The sequence below is a fragment of the Bombus terrestris genome, chromosome 1, assembly GCF_910591885.1.
Source record: "Bombus terrestris chromosome 1, iyBomTerr1.2, whole genome shotgun sequence".
Lineage (NCBI taxonomy): Eukaryota > Metazoa > Arthropoda > Insecta > Hymenoptera > Apidae > Bombus > Bombus terrestris.
Genome location: NC_063269.1, coordinates 3,309,142 through 3,329,443, shown reverse-complemented (window position 1 = coordinate 3,329,443; position 20,302 = coordinate 3,309,142). Strand labels below are relative to the sequence as shown.

Genomic DNA, 20,302 nt, shown 5'->3' with positions numbered 1-20,302 from the left:
GAAGCGAGATCGTAAAGAATAATAGAAGTTTTGTCATTAAACGAACGTTTAAATTCGAGACCTTAGATCAGCGTCTGCCAATTAGAGCGAAAGCAAGGTCGAGACGCGGCGCTGCGAATTCCGCGTTTGCTGTCCGCGCGTGCTACTCAAGTATGGTAATACGATGAGAAGGAAAACGAGTCTGGCCTTCCACCAGTATACCTGTTGTACTTCAATTAAATTGAGCCACCTGAGAGGCAAGCCCTTTTACTAATGTACTCGTCGTGAGCTTTGATCTACCTACAGTTTGTATCATACTCCTTTGTATTATTTTATCGCGTCACAAATGCTTTCTATAGTAAATGATTATAGAGAAATCTCATGGATAAAAAATATCTTAAACGTTACGCTTGAGACACAAGCGAAAAAGATTTACATCGTTTTGAAATATTACGTTTACCGAAAATAATGCATTTTATAATACAAACATATACATATAATAGGGTTAACAAAATACTGAGTAATTTCGTAGCACAAGCATATAAACTGACACTGTATAAAACACATTATTTAAAAATAAAAATTCAAAAAAAGCAAGTCACGGAAAAGTTTGAAGATTTAAAGCGTATTACATATACATATACATAACAATCCGAACGCGTCGAATTACTTTCGGTTGCCCGCCAAAAACTAGTCGAGGCGACACGACGATAGCGCCACGCTCTGTCAATGATAAAACTCGTTCAAAGATATTTGCAAAGCTAGGTTAAAAAGATTAAATGAGAAAATTGCATGTTTTTAAACGAAATACCGTATGAAAATCAAAATTCTCTGTGACTTGTCCCCAGTTACGGTTATTCCCCGAATGACAATTCAATATTGAAGATACCCGGCGATATTCGTAGCGAATTAGAAAAAAAAGAGGGAAAAAATGGCGGAACTGAAACAAAATCGTCGAATAAGACGCGAATGCAAATACAGAAAAGGTACTCACACAGGATCACGTAGAGGTGCGTGCAGTCGAGATTCAGGCAGAAAGGCAGAGGTGGGTTCTCCTCTCAGGTTTGCAGGTACGTGCACGTAGGTATACGCGCACTCGATTGGCGTCGACCGGCGTCCCGGGAGGGGCGCGACGCCAGCCAAGAACGAACGTTGATACTAAACCGCGGGCCGAGCTGCTCCGAACGACAGTTCAACGAGCGTGTGTTCCGAGGCCGGATCACGGTGGTCCATACGACCGATTCGCGTTTAAATTTCACTAGCGGCCGCGTGTTCGCGAAACTGTCAATCAGTGACGTTCGTCGGTCGGTCCACTGCGATGCGTTTCACGCGCGAAATCAATCTCGACTGAGAAGTATCGAATCGCAATTTCGAGGTTATCCACCTTAATCGAGAATCGATATTTACAGTAATCCCATCCCGATGGTTTCGAATTGCCTATTGGTAAGTGTGATACAATATGGTGGACTAGAATCGCGCGCGATGATAACGTGGAAATTTAACCTAGAATATCGATCGAGTAGATCCGTGTACGACTAGGACCAGTTAGACGTACACGTGAATCCTTCGTTGGAACGGTGTGTTATCGTGTAGAATACTTTGCAAGGAGTGTCGTCGTCGAGCGGGATTGTCTTCTGGAATTGATCGAAGCATGATTAGTAACTAATTTTGACGACAACGCCGTTCGGATTTGTGACACGACTATAGTGTGCGTATATAGTCTATGTATACGTGTGTGTAACCGTGTACGTGTGTGTGTTTACATTGAATCAGTGCTCGTTGGCAACATCATGATCCGTCGACGTGAGTGCGATCGAGTACTCTGGAGTGCTACAGAGGGTGTTTCTAGTGCAAGCTTCGGGGTTGCCGTCTGCGTGTGGGTTTCGAGATGCGTCCTGTGGTGCATCAGCCACGAGTAACTGCAATTGGAGGCCGGTGTAGCCGTATATATACCGGTAACTTGGCCACGAGTGAGCGTAGTGTGCCGACTAACCGCTGGAGTAATTAATCCGACGTATGTGCGGACAGACATCCTCGTTTCTCTACGCAGAGTCAATCACTGACGTCGATTCAGAATCTAGGGCTCGTCGTTTGATTACAGCCTCGAAAGATTAGAGTCTTGATTGGAATTTGCTTGATACATAGAGAATAATGACAATCGATGGAAAGATAACCGAAGGGCACAATCGTAAACGACAGAATCAAAATCACCGACAAGTTAATCGCGTGAGAACGATTAACCATTAAAGAGATAAAAAGAAATATATATTTATATATATATATAAAGAGAGAGAGAGAGAGAGAGGGAGAGAGAAAAAGAGAGTGTTATTCAAGAATAATGTTCCAATTCCTTCACGCATAGCTAATCAGATTCGATCTACCGCTTATGCAGCTGTAAAACGTCTATGTTACCGGATCAGCAGACGACTTCACTCTACGTCGCATTTCGAACGAGGAGATTAATTAAAATAGAAAAACACAAGTTTCGGTACTGACAAACTCGTCGATATTGACACGATACTGTTACACAGAATTGATGTTTCGTGGTGATAAACATTGTCTGTTACACCGACGCGCACCGGGGTTTATGCCTTTTTCAGTAAGTAACCGACTGATCATCGACCGCGTGCCTATCGCACCGTCCGACGTCAGTCGCTTATCGCAATCGAAACAATGTATCGTATCGAAGATTAAAGCCAGTAGAGTTATGCGCCTCGTTTAAGCGACACGTTCGAAATAAGTGCACGATGCAGAAATAATTCGATCGATTTACGAAAATATTTCCGACAACATTATATCCGACAAAGTCGTGCAGTGTTTTTATCTTGACGTTCTGCGCATCACGTGGTTTCTCGCCAGGAAAAAAAAGACATTCTTCTTGACTTTTCGTTAAGTTAATTAACCGGCGAGCAACGTTCATCGACGTCCATATTTGAAAGTTGCTGAACACGTATCTTGGCGGACAAAGTAAATGAACGACGCCGATTACCCGAATAGATAATTAATCAGGACCAAGCGAAAGGAGGCATTCGTTCTGCACGACCAATCATCGGCCCGATGTCCTGATCACCTTACAGTGTATACATCATTCAGCTCGATTGGAATGGAACGTCTTAATTAATAATCACGCGAACCTATTGAAATTCGTGTGCCGTTTCGCATATTAAGAGGGGTAATTAAAGAAAAAAGGAGTAATTAAAGAAGCAAGGCGAACGAAGAAAGGGTCAGAAACGAAGCGTGGAATCTGCAAGTGGACTTGGTCGACCTCATCGTCTACTTTTTACCTCGTTTCGCGAACACCGAAAAAGAGTTCTCACACCGCACGCGAGAGGGACCTTAGACACGCACGCACGCATTCACGCACCCCTTTCGAGGGAAGAACTCGAGAAGCAGAAAAACCCCGTGCCCTCGGTCATCTCGATTTTTTCGTGGTTTTTTCAATCCTGCCCAGTGGCCAGTTTTACTGTTCGTATCGTGGAATTGCTGCACGCTGATCGAAGGTGAGTCGAACTCGAACCAATCTATTCTTTTACCTTTTTGTTCTTCTCCATCGCATATTGCACGTTGCTGTAAATTGAACAATTACATTGCGGATCAATATTTACAGCATAACAACGATGATATTCGATTCGCGTATTTATTTTATACTTTCGCATAATATAAGCAGCATTATTGCATGAGAGCGTCGTTTCTCGAAACTCGACCACCGCGTACCATACTTGACCTTGTTCACGAATTACAATCATTTCTCTGTTCCGGTAATTCTTTTGACAAATTGCGTTGGCGTAACTAATTTCTGTAGCTGTCAGCCGGCCTGGTATATTAAACCAAGGGAGTATTGTTTCGATTGGCAGTAGAATCCCCATGCGACCCAAACATGTGCAACATGAAAATAATCGTAGCTCAAAATTGAGGTCGCATAGTACACTTTTTTGCATGTCCTCGAGCAATATCGCAGCACTGCGATGCCAATTGTATAAATTCGCGATGGTTATATGTATTGTTGTTTTTTATTTCCATAGTTATCGTAAACGGGAAATATTATTAAATAATACTTCCCAAATGATACTTGCAAATAATTCGCGTTCTAAATAACTCTCGAATCGTATCGGTAAAAGGAATGGAAATAAACTTTGTTTTAATACCGATGCATAAAAGTAATGGAGTTCGCATACGTGTCTAGACGACGAAACGCTCGAGCTTTCGGATATGTATTACGTATAGACGTATCGTCATTGACGAAGAGCAGCAATAGCTTTTGTACCTGTAGAAGAGTTTCGTCTCTCCACTCATGCTGCACTATGCCGCGAAAGTCCTGTATTCGTGTCTGTCGCTAGCAAATCCTTGAAATCGAATTTTCCGAGACGAGGGTCCTCTTGGGGATGGAAAAGGAGGGAGAAAGAGTGCTGGACTGGCGAGTGGGAGAAAATTCGTACGTCAGTATGGCCGGGACGAAAAAGAAAGTACTTGTGTCGAGCGAACGTGCCGATTTTGCGTGTCGACGTTTCCGTGCAATTTAGTCGCATACGATTTATAAAATTGTGAGTGTAGCCACCGCGGGGTTATAGTAGCTATAAAAGAGCACAAACTTTATTGGTCAAATTTCTTCGCGTTCGAGAATGCAGAAAGGCTACATCGGTAGTTTGCCAGTCGAATTGCGCTTAAACGATAGAACAAAACGACTTATACATTCGCGCGTAAATTTAGAGAAAATTAGTATCGTTGATCTTTGTACTACACAGATTGTCGAAAAATTGGTACTCTTTTATATAGATTATATTTCACATTTGACGAGAGTTCTTGAAATTATATTTGTACGATATCGTTACACGATGTTCGGGAAACGTGCAATCTTCAGGTAAAGTAGAATAATGGAAGCATTTCGCGTTTAATTCATACAATCACGTATTCGAAGCATCGAAGGTTCGTACAGGAGTGGAAAATTCTGATCGTACGAGAATGTATCGACTATTGTCGGTTAAATCGAGCATTGTCTCTGGCCGAAGCTGCAAAATATAATACATTTCTACAAAGCCGCACGCGAGTCGACACGTCCATTAGAGGCGAGGACGTTTAACAGAAATTGTGTGACGTTTCGCATGGGCATTGTATACGGCGGACAAGCGTAGGTATGCCCAAATAAATAGACCGTGTTACATAAAGAGCCCTTGTTTAAATTATATCCACGAAGGTATTGCGCTTGTTCTCCCGCGCGGGGGAGACAAAATTGCGCCATTTTCCGGAACAAATGGTTCCTACGTCCGGAAGCAATACGCCAACTGTACGAAATTATAACGGATATATCACAACTTTCACCCGCGCTAGAACGCATACATGTAATGTGTGCATGTACGTCTTGGTCTTTCGGCGTGAACACATGATTCATGGTTACGGCACGAACGTAGGAAGAAAATTATCAAACGGCAAGAGGGATCGTTTCCAACTCGGAAAATAGCGTGCATGTCAATTACCGATCTGAGTCGGTTAATCATGCTACTACAAATCGGCTTTATGATATCCAGAAGTGGACTCGTCTGGCTACAATTTTAATCTAGATCCATTTCACGCGATGAATCCGTTTATTCTCGATATAAACGAAGCTATTGTTTGAAAGTATTGCCTTCTGAATAAAAATTTGAATATAGATAGGAAATAACGCGAGATCTTAGATCGATCGAGAACGTCGAACAACAAGTACATTATACTCAACCTGCTTCGTTTTTTATTCCACTGGACGGATCATCGTTTAACGAACCTCCGTGCGGAACGAAACGAGGCTGATGGAAAAATTTGCGGATAGATTCGACGCGTAAGCGATCGCTGGAACTAATAACCAGTTATAGCTAATAACACTCGTGAAAAAAGAGAGGCATCAATTAAGGACATAACAAACGCGATACACCGTTCCTAAAAGTCAAGCGTGGCAACAATGCAACACTATGCCTCCTGGTGTTAAACGTGGATCCACAAGCGCCCCAAGTGGCCGTACATTTAAGAACGATGCGTCTCTCCGAAACGTACAAACTGGTTTCGGGATACTCCTCCCTCGTGCTCGGCTTATTCTCTTTCTCGTACTCCATCTCCCTCGAAGGAGAGTCGATCAAGCTTCTCTCGAGTGCGTTTCGGGGCCTCCCGTCTTATTTCCGAGGTTCTATCTCGGCGAAAAATCTATGTCAACCGACATGTTGACACGTGTTTATACGTAGACCGGTCGTGTGAGCGCGAGCACACGTAAAATCAGACACGTTAGAGTAGAAAGTGAGAGAGGTGGAGTAGATGACAGAGTAGGAGGAAGAGTTGGAGGAACGGAAAAGATGGAGGCGGGAGGAAAGGTAGACGGACGTGGCGGAAGAAGAAAGAGAGGGTGGGCGCCGGGTTGGAAGTCGAGTTACTGGTATGCAGTGTCGGATTTCGCCTCGTCCGTCGGAAGAACGCGCTAGACGAAGAAGAGAACGGAACGTGGTGTACAGAGAGGAGTGGAAAAACACAACACTCAAGGTGTGCACGCACACACGCGTAGCACGCATGCTCAGGTTACACCCTTCTCATGAATCAAAACTATTTGAGACGGAGAAAGAGATATGGAACTACGCGCGAGAACGAGGCCAAAAGGGAGACAGGCTGACGTTAAAAGGGATAGGCAGAGAAAGGAAGAAGTACAAAAAGGGTAGATGAAGGAGACAAAGAAAAACGAACTAGGACATACGTGTTTGCTTACAATAAACGGGAGGTCATGCCGCGGTAGCTCTCTCGCGTTCCCTTGATCCCAGATATGAATTTAATTTTATTATGACGTGAACCGTCCGGCACTGCTGCTATCTTCGAATCGTTCTTATGCTCCCCGCAGAGGCGATCGTGTGCGAGTGAGACGACTTTCCTTCGCGGTTAGCTTAGAATGGTCTATTTCACTTTGGTGCTCGGTGACCTTTCGAAATACGGCAAAAGCGGATCGAGGGAAAAGGTGTAATTGAGATGGAGGCGATCGATCGATGCTGAAAATAATATAAATAGATAATAGGTTCTCTTACTCGATGCCATGCGAGCCGCGCAAGCCGTTTTGCGATTTTCAAGGGAGTATAATCAGAGATAGGACCAGGGATTATTGTTCTTCTCGATCAGGCGGGCATATTCTATGAAATCGACGAAACCGATCGTGATCGGGAATCGTGACAGATAGATATGCATGCCAAGGTTTTCTCAGAGAAATGAACGTTTCTAGTGGTACAAACGAAAGGATGAGCAAAACTTAGCAGGAGTTTAGTTTCGCTTCTCCGATATGTCATATAGATTCTCAAACGATTAAGAAGATTTAAAGATTCTCTTTTGCCATCTGAATCATTCTTTTTTTACATTGACGTACAGGGAATATCAGTTCTTGAAATTAAACAAAAAATGTTTTCAGCTTTCTCGCAAATACATATTGCCCGTATACATATATCTTGACGAGCTTATATATTAATATGTAGTACCGAGTAGGTGGTAATCGCATTGTGATTTAGAAATAATCTTCCACCTAGCCTTTCACTGTAATCGTTGATCGAACGATCGGTGACGCGGCGTGTATAATTTGCAAGTGAAACTCTCGCGTAGAATCGAAGGCGAACAAGTTGCATACAAGTAACTCTCAATGGTAGCTTGCTATTATTATTTTAATTAAATCTGGCATTATGGTCTAGAAATAGGAAAGCAATTTTATTGCTTTCATGAACCTATTGCTTATCTACGCATCTTAACGTCCGTGAAGAGACTCGGAAGAAATCTGATAGTTGTATTGTTGCGTTTTAATTGTTACTCAATTGCTACGCGATTGTTACTTATTATCGATTCGTTGCAGCGTGGTACGTACAGTGTGTTCCACGAATTTTATTACCGTAACGCCTGTAGGAAAGCGTATTAGCGGAAAAGTTTAACCACGCGCGAAATCATTGAAACGAAGATCGTCTCGGTGCGTTTCTATTTAGAGGAACGTAGGGATAGGAGGAGGTCACTATACAGCCCGGTAACTAGATACTTCAGAAGTCCTCGTTATAATAATTCCGCGAGTGTAACAGTCGCGCCTCGTGAACCGATATTAAAAAGGCATTGTCGTTGGGCGTATCGGTGAATCACTCTTACGATTCCGTCGAACAATGCGACGTCGACGTTATTAGCATTTTGCTCGATCTCAATGCAATTCAGCTGGATTCTATTGATCCGTGGAAAATACTTTCGCTCGACAACGTTGACCCCGCCGACGCTGCAATACCGATGTAATTAATTCTTTCTCAGGAATTTCATTGGGCTTCCCTCGCGACACGCTAAGAACCGCCGGCAGATTTTATACGCGGCCACTCGCCATTTTTTACTCATTAACGTAATGAAAACTGGCTGCTCCTTAACGCTGGGTGTCTAATTAAAGAATTCGAAAGCGTCTAATCGACGAATGACGCCCGTTGTCCGGAATGCACATTTATACACGATCAGTGTCTGTGCATCTATATTATGAGCAAATGCATCCTTGGATCGTAAACGAATCTTCTTCTGCTAGCGTGGTATCGAATAACGAAAAAGATCGAAAGCACATCGCATGTGTTACGTGCGTATTCTTTTCGTTACGCAATATTCGAAGCTGGTAAGTTTAGTAATAAGAACGATCGGAAGAAACGACGATGGGAAAAAAAAGTAAATGGGACGGCTGGCGAAAAGATTGAACGCGAACAAAAACCGAGTTATCCGATACTTCGAAATGCCAACGCATTATCGTAATGAAAACAGCAATGAAAATTGGATTAACGCCATGCTTTATTTCGTTACATGTTCTCCGGGTTGGGTGGCAAAAACGAGATATTGGAAGATTCATCTTGCCATTAAAAACGATCGTAAACTTGCATGTTTCGGTAAAAAATGTACTCGTTAATGGCCTTGATGATTACGCGCTGTTCCTCTGATCCGTCAGTTAAAAAGGAGAAGGTATTTTACATTAACCAACGTCGTTGTTGGACGCCGCAAAAATGAACATTCCTAACGGGCTGATATGAAGCGTCTAGTAACAGTCGACTTTTTGTCGATAACCCGTGTACATTTAAAATTAATGGTCATGTGAAGAATAAACAAAAGAGAAAGAAAAAGTATAGAGAGAAAAGAAAGGATCGACGAATATTCCGTTTGTAGCAGAGACAAATATTCGAAAGATGTTAGACCGATAAAAGACGATAAAGTTGGTTCGTCCGTATAACGTGATTCAATTTTCTCAGCGATTCGATGATTCGCCGCGCGCCGTGATGGCGTAATTCGCTTCCACTTACGTCAGTGGATCAAAATTAACGTGGCCCTTGATGCCACCAAATTTCCATCCCTTTTCGCGTACCAAAAAGGTCCGTGGTTGAGTGCTATCTCTGAAAATCCATAGTGGTTGAGCCCTCGCGGAAGGTGAAATAGCGTGGAATTTGCATTACTAATGTGCAAACTACGTCAAACGAAATACACCAAAGTATTTTACGTTGTATGAATGAATGTGTAGCTTCGGCGTATATGCAGTTACGTAAGCGTGAATAAACAGTCGGAGAAGTATTGTGGTCCTGCGCACATACACGCGTGCACGATGATGTTCGAATAGACACGGGGGCAATACACACGGTAGGAAAATGCGATACGACCTGACCCGGGTATACCACGACCAATCATTCAATTAACCCCGTTGTATACGATCCTCTTGATGCGATTTTATTTAATAAAGCTAATGTCAAACGTTCGGTCTTATAATAGCAGACAGACGAACGCTTCTGCTTCTAGTTCATTAATAGTCGTGCAAGCGCGTTCGAAGGTTCGATATAGATACGTAACATGTTCTCTTTGACGCAATCAAGCATATTAAAATGCTATACTGTTTACTATGGTCTAGCGTTGAAATTTTCGATGAAAATACACGATCAACGCGAAGGAATAAAAAGCAATTGGTCACTGCGAAGGCGTTAAAAGAAAACTAAATTATAATCTGACTCGGAAAGAGATCAGAGTGAAACATTTACTTAGAATCATTATAGGTTACGAGTTTCTTGGCCATGATTCGATTCACTTTGTCTTATTCAGCGGGCTGATGAATACGCGCGAACGAAATGAACACAAGTCGATCGTTGTACGTGTAGCTGCGGCATGCTAGGGAACGTTCGTTATAGACGTTTTCAATGACTACATGCAGCGTCAGTATTAGTTCCGTTTAATTAGGTAGGACGGGTAGGAACGGGGATTGGATCCGTGTAAAGCGTAATCCAAGAGAGATCCCGATTGACCAACTCCGCTGGACCAGAGGCAGCAGCACCAGAGCGGCGGATACTCTGGCCATGCTACGAGTTCCTGTTCTCGTGATAATAGAATCTGCACGTTCCATCGTACCTCGCGAATATTGGCGACCTAGCTGGAAAGAAACGTCGGCTTTGTTTTCGGCTGCGTGTTTAATTAAACACGCATAGCAAATTTCATGTTATCGGATAAACATTGTCGAAGAACGATGAAAGAAATTCCGTTCCAGGCGAACGGTCCTGAATTTTGCAAAATGAGCCAGATAGGAGTAGAAGCTCGGAAAGAAATACTTTATACGTACGACGAGATTCGTTGCCTAGGAATCAACAATTATGCTACCGAGATTGCTTGTTTTATATGCATTCGGTCAATTATTTAATTTAGCGGCTCGTATTGCTGGTATAAATGCGAACGTACGAGTGTGGTGATTGACTTTTCTCGCAATAAATAAGTAATAATTTTGTCACGCGAACAAGCAGCCGGTTTATTTTCTGTGGCATAGGTGCTCATTCGCGACAAACAAGAAGCTAAAACGTAAAAATATTTTCCTCGTGAAACAAATTTTCCTAAAGTTATGTCACCGAACGACATTCCGCTTTTAGCTGTACCCTTGCCTATCGGGTGAGCCAAAGTGGCATAGGCTCTCTGGAAGCGGTGTTTTATATCGTCTCATGTACGCGGTTCTATCTCGTAAAATTGTTGTCTCCGCAAAAGCCGCTCTCTCCTCTTCTTTCCTTTCCTTCCAGCGACTGTAATCCACCGGTTCTTTGTCATATTTCCGTCTGTCGCTCATATTTTCCGTAAGACGAATTTTCTTCGTTTTTCTCTCGTTGTCGTCATTTCTTTCGCCATGGATAAATAAAATCCAATATTACGCGTTTCGAGCAAGCTCGTTCGTACGCGAATCTTAACTTATTCGATTTTTAACGACGATCTCGGGATTATTGTTCGGTCCGTAACGTGGAATTAATATCGGAACGAAGTTATTCGTTCTAATACAGAGTGAATTAATTTTATTAATAGCTCGCATTGTACGAGTGATTTTACAGGAGTTGCGTCGTCTGTTCGAATGGACGATCGAATTAAATCCCGATGGAGCTACCCGGCACACGACAGAAGGTAGTAGTTTTCGCATAGGCTGCCGACTTGCGCACTCTTCTTTTTCTCCCTTCCTCTCTCCGGGCTTCTTCGTTCCTTCGCGGCAGGACGCAGCTACCAGTCAGATGAATAGATAGCGGCTAATTTTCAGCGTTCATTAGAGCTTGCTTGGTCTCTCTCTTTCCCCCCTCCCCCCTCTCTCCCTCTTTCTTTTTCTGTACGCGTGTACTTCTCGTTGCGCTCGCGAGACACGTACCACTGCGAGTATACCAATGGCTGTGAATCAGTACAGAGAAAGAGAAAGAGAGCCCGCACCGACTAAACGGGCACACGTACTCAGCCTCGTAGCAACCGCGGAGATCGCAGCGGGGAACATAGAGGCATGCCAAGAGAACAAATAAAGAGATCCGGCATCCAGGAGAAATCTAATTCCTAATTGGTGCTTCGCTCTCTGTACTCTGCTCGTGTCGGTTATCTACCGCTATCGAAGCGCACGACCGGACTCGGCTATTACCGCCAGCCTCTGCAGAAAAGGATACAACGAACACCGCGACCGTGGAAAGGGTGGCGCGCGGACTTGCCAAGAGAAAGAGGGCGAATAATGGTTGCGGTTTATCTGTCAGACACAAAAGGGGGTCGAAACTGCCGAATCCACGCGAGTATACAGATAGAAAGAGAAAGAGAAAGAGAGAATCGGTACGATGCCTGAGGGTAGGAGGCTAAAGCTCTCCCGGGCTCGATTACAAAAATTGAATGTAGCCTCACCTGTCAGTCGGCGCAACAGACTGCACGTTACCGCGTTAGATACAGCCGCGGATCATTTTATATCAGCGCACCGCCGGGACCGGGACTCGGTCGTTCGCATATTAAATTGGTCCGCGAAGGGGCTGTCCGGGTGTCGTTTGCAATCATCGGGAATCGCGCACGTCGTTTACGACCATGGTAATTTCCATCAGCTACCGCGACAACTTTACCTCCGCGGTTATATTTTTCATCGCGGTAGTCTGTGATCGCTTCGCTATTAGGAAAACGCGTAACGTTATCGATCTTTTAAATATTTACAGAGACGTTCGGCCGAGCGACACGCAAAAAGCTATCAATGTAAGAAACAAGTTGTTACGTTCGCGTGTCTTCGATCTTCCGTATATGATCTTGTTACCAATATACGTCCATTAAGAGCGATATTACGCGTAGGTAGGTAGATATAAATAGACAGGTTCGAGCTTCGTAACGTAACTTAGAGTTATGTACACAGATACAGGAATTCGACGCGTTAGCCGGTGGTTTTAATGGAATACCTTTTGTCTGGCAGACACTTTCCGCGAATGAAGACGCAAAAGTAGCCCGTTAACCGGCCGGCAAGTCCCTCTGACAGCGAGACGTTAGCCACAGTTATTATTCAGTCTCTCACCTCCCACGTCCGTGTTTATTCGCATACAAATGTGCCGTCGGGAGTGTCATAACTGCACTCGATCACGACGTAGTTCACGGCACCGGTGACGCCGTCTATTTTTCTTCTGGCCGTTCCTCGTGTTAGCATCCGGGCCGGACAATGAACGTACAAATACAAGCCGGACCAGCGCGCCGCGGCGAGATCTCGGTATTCTTATGCTAAAATCGTTGACGTCCGAGCTGACACGGTTTTTCGAGCGGCGATCATTCAACGCCCCGGCCACGGACCCGACGCGTTGTTCCCCTGTGTGTTACTCTTCGCATGCTAATCAACGAGTCGATGTTAAATTGCGCGTATCGCGACCGACTGTCCGCTTTTCATAAACACGACTAGGCTCCTGTAAATACCTGGCTATTCCGCCGTACGACGTCCGCGCACCGGTGAAAATATATAACCCTCTGACTTTTGTGGCCGGATTAACTCGTGGAAATATTACTGTACCAGCGAAGAATTTATTGACCGGAAAAGTGGCATCGTTGTTCCTTGCGGAAAATGAGGCGAGCATTTTTTAGAGGACATAGAGTGACTCGATTGTTACGAATATCGAGAATTCCGGAACTGTTCCGTAACACGCGAAACATTTTACATGGAGTTTGAAAATAGAATTGTAGATATATGTATTTCTACGTGTAGATTCATTCCAAGTGTAGGTACTCGAAAACTACTTCCGATTGCAAGTCGGTAGTTTGAACGAGACAGGCAATCTGAAGTACGTGTTGCAGAGTGCTGCTTCGATTTCAGTTGCATCGGTAATGAATCTTCAGTCACGCAACTAATATAAAGATGCAATTTGATCAATTATCGGACAAATCGAAGGACAGGAATATAGCCATTATCTGTCATATTCAGAGTTCAATCGTTGGTCTGGCAAGGTTTTTTTCTCGCGGTGAGACACATCTGTTTATCAAATTAAGGCGCAGTAGTGTCATCTGATAGGGGTATGACTCACATCGGTGCACGTTGGTGTGTTCGTGTCGTTGATAGTTTCGAGTGTGCAGCGTATCGCGAGCGGGCGAGAACTCGAAAAGCGGTGTTCCTAGTAATTTGCATTCGAAAAGGTGAAACGTAAAAAGATTGAGAAAAGATTGTAAAGTGGGATGGGGGATGAAAGAAAGAGGAGTCGCTTGGAAGAGAGGTATGCAAAACACGGGGAAGTATCTTTCTGAGAATAAACGACGGGCTACCTGTGGTGCTCTTAGCCATTCTGTAATTGGCCGCGCAAAGTGAAACGCATTCTTATTTTCCCCGTTGCGCTTGCTCCCATTTGAACGGGACGTACACTTAACTGCAGCGGCTTCTAAGCACCGGATATACGATAATTGCTTGCAACTGTCGCGAGGGCAGTGCAATTCTAAAAACAGGTCTCTCTTTCCGCCTTCGTGCTGCAACGAAAATCTCACTTGCTCGGCCTACTGCCTGTGATTTCCAGAATTGCGACGGTTGGTCCGTAATTGCGGTCGAAATAATCGGCATTGGTCTCGGTGACCTCTCGACAGTGGACCAATTTCGTTTCATAAGGTGAACAACGTTCTTTCCAAAGAATATTAATTGTTGGTAAAAATTTCGTGAATCGATCAAACGATAAGGAAGAAATTTATGGCAAATAGCTATTTATGTGAAATTCGATGGGGGTTGAGGAATCGTTGAAATTTGATACCCATTTGTCGAATGGGTGTAACGTCTACCGCGTAGCCTGCACGAAATACTTTCCCTTAGTTTCTGTTTCGGAACGATCGGGCGAAGCCTACGAAATCGATATGCATTATGGATTTGTCGAGCTATGGTCGCGTTTCAAAATAAATCGGCGTACAAAGTGCGGCGGGAGCAAAAGTTGATCTATTCTATAGTCATACGTATAGGACGGCGGATCGCTGCCGACGCTCGTAATGCGAGCAATTTATTCGTTACAGTCGGCCTGATTCAAGTTCGACACGACGACCCCGTCCCCACGGCCCTCTTATTCAAATCGTATCTTCCAGGAGCCATTTTCGATCACAACAACGGTATTGACAAAACCGTTTCCTCATGTAAAATGCATGAGGACAGATTTTTTTCTCCTTTTGCAGTGGCGGCGGCTACGTAAAAGTCACACTTGGAATTTCGCGCTTCTCTTCTGGAAACGCGTCACCTTGCCGCCCGTCTGGAAAACGCTCGGTTCTCATTGTCATTTTCTCCGAGATTCCACCAAGCCCCGACACAACTACGTGCAACTTCCGTTTCGTTTTTGTTCCATTTCGTTTTCCCCGGATTCTCTTTCGTTTATCGGCCCCATCTCCGTCGAAAGGCAAACAGGAGGTAGCAACGTGGGCACCGCTGTAAACGCAATTTTAATAAAACGCCGACGCATCTCGCAATAACGCGGTAAACTCTGCCGGAGGTACGATCCACCGGTTGTACGTATCGGCGAACGATGAAACTCGATTTCGAAAACGTCGGGGAAGCGTAATGGGGAAAAATGAGTTTTAAAAGTAAATGCGGGAAAACGCAAGAGGGGAGAGGAGCATTCCCTGGCTACGACGGCTGGTGCGGCCTGAACGCGGCGCCGAATGGCGCCCACTAAAAAGGTCTCTCGACTCACCCTGCCGCGTCCCTTCCTCTTCCCGCCTCTCTTGGGCCACAGAAAATTGCAGTATCTCGGATTAAGAAGTAAAATAGCTTTTATTGGCGCAACGTAGCACGGCGCACCGTGGCTCGATAGAAAAAGGCTGGTCGAGAGCGGATGGATAATAATGCCCGTAACTTTTGCAATTCCTGCTAAATGTAGTGAGCCGGCCACGTTCGGTTAACTACAGGTATTACGGTCTATCGCGCTTTTAATAGCCGGCTTAACGTTCCTCCCCGATGTACCTTGGCCAGGATGTCTGCTAAATGCGTACGCTAAACGCGTGTAACGCACACTCGGAAATGCAGCCGGTATTCTGTACCGAGAAGAGAATATCCTTTGCGCGAGAGAAAAACGTGCGAACAACCGGGACCGCGAGACAAGTCGAGCATGGGTTGTTCCAACGTTTACTCGCTCGCTTTACACGCGTCTCATTACCGAGAATCACGAACAGGCGCGCAAAGTGAAACGCTCCGCGGCGATTAAACGTTCGACGACATTCGCGACGAGGAGTATGTTTGAAATTTTCTTTACCTGAACAGGGAATAGTTGAAGATAGAAACGCTCGGTCGAACGTCGAACATCGGATGTCGATAATAAAATTCCGCGGTAGCTGGGTGCATCGTTCCGTTGGCTGCGAGACGAACAGATGCAACCTTCAAAGAGACCTCACCGCCTTGACGCTGGAATCCACCGCATCGCTGTATCTTCTCGTCCAGCCACTCTTAACTCACTTTCTCTGTTTCTCGGGGCCGCCACGCCGCGCCGGTAAGAGAGGTAGCCGATCGTTCTAGCGATACACACGGTGCCGGGGCCCACGGAGTGCGTGTATTGCGCGCGATCGCGCTGCGTTCGGTTTCGTTTGTCCGGCTATTTCGTTAATGGAGCCGTTTCTCGGAATAAACAGAAGTGCGCTGGTTGCTGCTTCTGCTGTTTCTTCCTTTTTGCGAGGCTCGTCACCGGGCCCAATCGCCGGCACCCGCACTTCCATTCCGTTCTTCCACGTTTGCTTCTCCTTTGCTTCCCTCTGGACGAACCTGAAACACGCTGCTCCTTCTCGAGCCAGCTGCCTTTGTTACGCCGACCATTTTTTCTTTTTTTTTCTTTTTCGCAACGTCTGCAACCTTACATATATTTCGCGGCGTTCGATGATAACGACGATCGATAAAAATTTTCATTTCTTGGAACTAATAACGCGAGACTGCGTCGCTTCGTTACCACTTTGAATCTCTTATCGAAGAAACCTTCAACCGGTATACGTATACTTCAGAATACGAAATCGAAGTAGCGTCGACTAAAAAGGCGAGAAACGAAGTATGTATGTGTTTCGAAATAAAAGGTACGAAGTACATTTCCAAGCAAAATGAGCCTCTGGCGGAGCTTTATCTCGGCGAAGTTCATCGAGAGGAACGTTTTTATGGACAAAGTATGCGACGCCGAAGAATATCGCGGTCCGGTGAAATTAACCTTTTTAGATAGAACAATTTTCTGCGCGTATAAAATTCGTTTTCCGATTCCACAGGGCTGCGGTTAGTTTATCGTTGCACGAAGTGCATGCATACACGCACATACACGCGGATGTACATACACGTTCGTGTAAAGACTCGCCAGATCTTGCTCGAATATCCACAGATTTGCTTCTTATCTGGCCGGTGGTATAAATTCCGTTGCATGCGAGTCTCCATTCACGGGCCGCTTTACATACCCGTAACGTTCGAGTTATCTACTTGTTCCGAATCGTCTGTGTGCAACGCGAACGCTCGTTTTCGAGGGTCCACTCGTTCCGTCGTAAGTGGCTCGCTAGTACAAGGGGAGGAAACTCGATTTCTCCTTATCTCGATACGAGGAAAACGTTTGTAAAGAGGCTCGCGAACGCGTCCGGTCGTCATGTACGCATCGACCCCATTGGCCCCTTCTTCTAATCGGATACTAATAGGTCCTCGGGGATAGTACGCCTGGCCACGCAAACTCGACCCGCTGAATTTCACCGCACGATCTCGTTCACGTCCAATTACGGCCTACAAATATATATCGCGGCACAATCTCGTTTGTCGGTTTTCCCTTTTACGCCGCGATTCTTCGTACGTCGGAGAAAGGGTCGGCCGTTTCTTCTTTCCACAACGAAGGCAAACTGCCCACGGCCGTTGATCCGTGCCCCACGTAGAAAGAAAATTAGGATATAGAGGTCGAGCGTAGATTTCATCTTGGAACCATTCCGTGACGAATGTTTGAGTTAGACTGGATGTAATGGAACTACGTGCATATTCGGGGCACTCCGTATACGATATTCCGCGATATTATCGGAAAGTAGGCTATTCTAGCTGGAAATTAGTTGAAATTAGTCGAAGTTAATCAGTAGATTAAAAAGAGGGATCGATACAAATATTATTTTGTACTAGCAGTGTGTTGAACGTTTATTCGCTAAATGGAGATATTTGGATACAAGCGTGGGAAGCGTACGATGCATGGAGTATAGATACATTGAGCGCTGCTGATAGGGGAATTAGTCGGTCATAATCGGACACGGCGTCCTGCTCCACTAAACTTACTGGCGCCAGCGAATTAATCTAGTTCGTCGTTCCACTCTCGATGCGTTTCTCCTGTTTACACTGCTACGGTCAAAGATTCTGGCAGCGTATCCGGATTCGCCGATGTTGCTGAAACGCATCGTTTCAGACATAATTTCAACGAGAAGGCAAGCGATTCACCGTACACGGTTGGAAGTAAAGAAAGGAACAGAGTGCCGTGGAATAGGGGAAAAAAATAGGGGAAAAAATAGCGGAAAAAAATAGCGGATCGGTAGATGAAGGCACGTGAATGGAAGATGAAGAGAACAGGTACGGAAGAACAGCTTAAGAGGGAGGCAGAAAGGTAGAGAGGAGGAAGAAAGAAACTTGCCGCGGACCGAATCGATTGGAAATAAGCCGATTGCTACCTGCACGGAGGTCCGCGTGCAAATCCCGCTTGTTCGTTCTGACACTCGAGACCCGTAAAAAAGAACGAAGAACAAGAAGAACCACCACTTTCTTTCGTCCCGTAGAAACGCCGCCGCCGTCGCTGGTACAACAGCCCGAACGCCACGTTACCATTATCCTTCGGTGAATCGACTTCGAGGAAATTTCATCCGGCGCAAGAAAGCGCGACGATATCATCGTCATCGAGCGAAGAAACTTGTATCTCTCGTGAATTCACACTCTGCATATTGTACAGGCGGTTGGCTAATAGACCGGGGAAACTGAATCGGATAGAATCGTTTGGCGATCTTTGCCTCTTGTTCTTCGATGGTTAAACTACGATGCTATTTCCTATATCTCGATTGTCGGTGTTAATAATACTACCATTCTAGCAGCACCGTAGTATGTATGATAATATTCTATTCGCGTGGGTTATTATTTTTACCGATACCCACGAACGACCACTTAACCAAACAGCTTAAAGAGAATAACAACGCCTTCGCATTCAGACAGTCGCGCGTTCGGTATCCATAGAAAATATTCTCGCTCTATTGTTTCGACGTGTACGGTCACTTAGGGAAGCTGGCGTCGCGTCGCTGCTGACTACATTCGCTGTGCTCGTTATATCGGTCAGCTTATATTTACAAGCGGTAAGTGGCGCGAGTCAGGGCAACCTGTATCCGTGTAGCCGGTGGAATTCAGTGGTAGTCGCGACTTGGACGACGGAGAGAAGGCAAAAAAGAAAGAATAGGAACGGTGTAACGAGATGGAACTTCGGACGTGTCCATTTAATACTAAATTTGTATCACCGTCGAGGGAGCCAGCATTATACACCTTCGTTCGGCTTGTTTCACGTTTCGAGGCGAGCCGGCTTCGAAACGAATGCGTCGAAACGCGCTGGCTTGTATTTCCATTATCCGCGAACAAGTTGCCTTCGGAAAGTTCGCGGGGCGACAGCGGAACGTATATAGCCGCGTAGGTACGTGACAGAAAAAAGGAAGGTGCGGAGCGGTATAGAGGAAGAGAAGGAGAGGAGCCAGAAGAAGAAAGAGGCACGTTCCCTGAATTACAACGCCGACGAGAATTGACGTTAACGAGGATTTCCGTGCGACAAGTACGCACTTATTTCAATGCGCGCGTAAAGTCGATGCAAAGGGACATTTTCGGTACCGGAGAAGACTTTATACGAGACGCAGCTTCGGAACTCCCTTAACTCGTGAATTCGCCGGTTACATTGTTCCAACCGTAATATTCATCCGACGAACTCCAGCTAAGGAATTAAAGTTTCTTCGGAAAGGGACGTTAGTAATTTTATCCCCGTCCATTTCTTAAAATCGAAAGCGAAAATAACGATACGAATAAACATGGAATAAAGCGAACGAATGTTTCTAATCAGCGCGCGATTTAATATCAAAATCACGCTACGCACGTAAATTCGCTTCGCATTCGTAAATAGATCAGAGTACACGACGAGAACAGATTTCCCGGGAAAAATCCGCAATAGCCGGATTCGTAGAAACGCTGGCGAGCGTAGAGCGCATACCGGACGCTCCTCTGTTTGCGTCGAAGATAAAACCGATTAACAAGGGCCGAACAATGTTGGCTGAGCGATACGTTGCGAGTACGTTGCTAATACGATAGTTGGAAAATGCAGGTGGCGTAAAAAGGCCATGTAAATGTCGTGGAATGTTTTGGCCGAGTTCGGTTGGTCGCGAATTCGTTATTCGTTGCGTGGCTGAGACGCGCTCGCGCCGATGCAACGCAAAATGATAGGGGCAGAGAATGCGTACGAATGCGAATCGGGGACACACGAGAAGAAGGAGATGGAGTGCGGTTTGAATTACGACAGCGACGAGAAGTGACGTTAACGAGTATTTCCGTGCGCTTACGCGGCGTTCGCCGATGCTTACGATACATACGTAAGAGGCTGGCGAACCT

General features: G+C 45.2%; 1 protein-coding gene across 1 annotated transcript in view; it reads left to right on the top strand.

Moving 5' to 3' along the window:
* The first annotated feature begins 1,141 nt into the window (after nucleotides 1-1,141).
* The window catches only part of LOC100649283 (latrophilin Cirl), a 362,909-nt gene continuing 343,748 nt past the window's right edge, over nucleotides 1,142-20,302 (top strand). Inside the window, exon 1 of the mRNA XM_012320795.3 lies at nucleotides 1,142-3,479. The gene's annotated coding sequence lies outside the window, so the exon portion shown is untranslated. The remainder of the gene's footprint in view (nucleotides 3,480-20,302) is intronic.